Here is a 3,908-nt window from a genome sequence, read left to right on the forward strand (position 1 = left end):
ATTTTAAATATACTAACCTCACTCCTTTGTAACAACTAAGGCAAAATGTAATTAATTCAGAAAATCTTTTCAGGACCCCACCTTGATGTTTTGGGACCCCACTTTGGGTCCCGACCCCAACTTTGGGAAATACTGCTCTAAAGTATCTCCAAATGTTTGCCACAGTTCTCAGTTTTCTTACTTGAGTCGCAGAGGGACACAGTCTTGTCACTTGGGCTGTCCCGCCTGCAACCCGCCTCAAGGGGTGGACATGTGCACGACGGCTCGGACACAGACGAGCCCCAGTCTACAAAGTACACTAATGATCGATGATGACTCTTAAAAATTGATCCAAATGTGCCCGTCTTAATTTCCAAAGTGTGCTTCAGTCAGAAGATTACATCATGAATGTGGACGCAGATGTGGGTATGAAGTGAGTGACAAACTAATGTGCCTATACTACTTGATACATAATAATAATAATAATAATAATAATAATAATAATAATAATAATAATAATAATAATAATAATAATAATAATAATGCATTAGTCCTATAAAAGAGCTTTTCTAGACATGCAAAGATGCTTTACATTATTCATTCATACACACATTCACACACTGATGGTAAGCTACATTGTAGCCACAGCTGCCCTGGAACAGGCTGCCATGCTGTGCCACCAACAGCCCTCTGACCAACAGCGGCAGGCAAGTCCGGTGAAGTGTCTGGCCCATGTATTGACTGAGGTGGATGGAACTGGGGACTGAACCAGCAACCCACCGGTTACAGGACAACTCCCCTCAGCAAAATTCACGTATCAGTTCGGAAGTGAAAAAATGCAGATTGGTGCTAATCTCCAAGACCCAGAACCCAGTGAGATTTTACCTCAAGTGTATTTAAGTCTTGTGTTTTTATGTGGTCAATAAGGATGTAATAATACATCAATCCAGATTGATATATTGCTTAAATGTGAAACCTGACGGAATTTCTGATAGAGAAATATTATATAATTATCCAAACAAATTGATAATGATCTCCTTAATGATCAACTACTTCACATCTGATAAGTTTTTGTGTGATGGTGCTTTGTGTTTTAGCAATTATTCACTGAATCAATCATGACATTAACATCTGCTGTGTAAATAAATCATAGGAAAGTGTAACTTTGTCCAGTATAAAATGCACAAATGTTTATCTGGCATCAGGTAGTGACAACTTTCAGGGCTCTTCTCATCTCTGCCTCCTCTTCCTGCTCGGAGGCGGCAATTTATCTTGTCTCTCTGGAAGCCTGTCGACCATCAGTCACTCAATCATCAAACATCCACACAGACGGACTCCCTCTGAGCCGCCGGCGATGTCCGGTGGCACACACAATGTGTTCAGCACTGTATTTACCCAGTGACGGACCTTTACCCTGAGAAAACATATTTCTAAATCACATGAGGATTTCAAAAACTGTGCAAGTATGCAGCCACGCTACCCTGCAGAACTGCTGAGCCAGCAAGGAATTCTTTGCTAGAGCATTTTTTTTGTTTTGCTCAGTTTAAATTATTGAAGATAATAAAGGCAGTTTCCAAACAAAAACCCATAAAACTTTATTATAATTGAGTTTTTTGTACTCAAGCAAGCCTGTGTGGATCACTGATTTTTCTCAGATGAATAACTCTGCACTAACAGACGAGAGTTTTATGCAGCGCCTAACATAAAAATGCCCAAGCTTTAATTGACCGACAGAAAACACATGGATACCTATATTTTACAGGCAGTCTCTGATCAAACATCTGTCCTGTGACTCTCCAGTTCTGAGCAGTTAGCCTAAATATTGGCCAGCAGATGACCCTTTACAAAACCGCTGCCGATTACACAACAGCTCCAGAGCAGATTTGTATGTAACTGCTCAGACAAGGTTTCTGTTCTGGGAATGTCAGAATTTGTGAGCAACTTCTGACTCAGGCTCTTGACTTTAATGGTATGAAAAAGAACTTTAAAAAAAATAAAGACTTGGGTGTGGGCACCATAAGCAGAGCATCGTGCTGCAAACACTTCTACACTCTCAGTAAGGACAGGTAGATCAGAGTAAAACATCCCCCTTGTCTCTGACTGCCGCTTCACTGTAGAGGCAACCAACGTATTGTCAACACATAAATAACACTTTACAGAGCCTTTGTTCGAGTGGACAACTGGGAGTTTGTTCCAGATCTCCCCCAAAATAAAGAGGCAATAACATCTACCTCTATTCTGAGTACCTATTGCATAAGTGTGGTTGTGTTTCGCAGAAGACGGGCTGTAGTACTAACTATCCAATAATGACTGATAACAACGTCCATAAGATTAAAGGTCTAGCATTTCGAGGGAACACATTTTGTTGTATGCCAACTTTCATGCCAGTTTTAGGCTAAGTTCATCTTGTGTTGAGAAATGATGGCGTAGTAGTGCTTTGGTCAAGTCTTGAACATAACATTAAGTGATGCTCAGTTTGTGCTGTGAATGAGTTTCAGCTCAATATATGTAAAAACTGTTTTCTAAGGTCAAACAGTTGTGATGGCAATCTTTATTTGGATTGACACCGCATGTTAATCAGCTGTAGAGGTACAGCTAAATACTGCTTAAAGGTTTCCTTAAAATCCATTCACTGTCTCTTTAGATATTTTGCTAACAGACAGCTCTGATTCTTATGCAGTCTCTCAGAATATGTGATTTAAATCAGTCTCAGCTAGTACCACAACCAGTTTTAGGCCAAAATCTGTCAAACCTATTAAGTTGTAGCCATATGTATGTTTAGTATGTGTACAAATGTACATCAAATGATTACTTCTGCGAGTTTCATCAAAATCCATCACATGGTTCACCAGCAGTTTGTAAAAGAAATACACACACTCACACCGTTAACTGTCAACTGACTACCAAGCAAAAAGTACAAACATGTACGACAAGGGTTGGGCATAATCGTATCATGTGCAATTAATCATCAGAAAAACAACAATTGATTATTTTTTGGCACTTCATGATTAATACGATTAATGCCACCAGGCAGACTGAGTGGAGATTTCCCCAGTCAGTCTGCTCGATGCTCCTCTTCGCTTCAAACATGACGGACATTAAAAAAGGGTTCTGTAATTTATTTATTTATCAACACAATTTAAAATTTGATGTATAGCCTGAGGTCTGTAATTTTGACATAATTTGGAACAGATTTTTATGAAGAGCAAATCTTTCCCACTGAATTGGTCATGTGACAAGGACATAAGAGACTTCAGGGGATTAATCGTCAAATTAATCGTTATCGGCTAAATACCACAATTAATCGTGATTAATTTTTTTGCCAATATTGCCCAACCCTATGTGCTACCACAAAAATGTGAGACAGTTTTGGATTTATGCTCTGATTTTACAAAATTGTCTAAAACCCAATAAAACTAGCATTTTATATCTTACTACATGTTATAAACCTAGATAATTAGAATTAATTACATTTGGTGGCTGCATTTTCTTCTGAAAGAACCCCCAAAACACTGGTCTAATTGCCCAAGGTCTCAAATGTCACTTTTTTGAATGCGATATTTTGCAAAACAGCTCTAAACATCTAAAAACAGCACACGAGACACGATCTATGGACTTAAATTAACTTAAAATGAGCATTTCATCCAAACATTCATCAATACATTCAGTCAGAAATGACAGTAAAGAGCAGAAACCAGAGCTTTCATGCTGTTCAGTGAGCAGCTTCAGTCATGTTCATTCATCAACTAAAAGGTTTTAAATCCGTCTTAATGCGTTCACATTAACACACCGTGTGCGTCCTTTCATAAAGAGGTTCCATGCTAAAAATAATATATATAAATAAATATCCAGTGGCACAGCTTTGTCCTGAAGCGCTGCAAACTCGTGTGTGTGTGTGTGTGTGTGTGTGTGTGTGTGTGTGTGTGTGT

At 38.8% G+C, this 3,908-nt stretch overlaps 1 protein-coding gene across 7 annotated transcripts in view; it reads right to left on the reverse strand.

The window, feature by feature from the left end:
• Positions 1-3,908, reverse strand: part of LOC106526668 (transcriptional repressor p66-alpha) — a 29,652-nt gene that overhangs the window by 21,821 nt on the left and 3,923 nt on the right. Inside the window, exon 1 of one of the 7 annotated variants that reach the window (XM_014021362.1) lies at positions 3,838-3,841. The exons of the other annotated variants lie outside the window; for them this stretch is intronic. The gene's annotated coding sequence lies outside the window, so the exon portion shown is untranslated. Of the gene's footprint in view, positions 1-3,837; positions 3,842-3,908 lie in introns of those variants that run through there. 7 annotated transcript variants of the gene reach the window in all.

Source organism: Austrofundulus limnaeus, unplaced genomic scaffold (genome assembly GCF_001266775.1).
Source record: "Austrofundulus limnaeus strain Quisiro unplaced genomic scaffold, Austrofundulus_limnaeus-1.0 Scaffold3, whole genome shotgun sequence".
Taxonomy (NCBI): domain Eukaryota; kingdom Metazoa; phylum Chordata; class Actinopteri; order Cyprinodontiformes; family Rivulidae; genus Austrofundulus; species Austrofundulus limnaeus.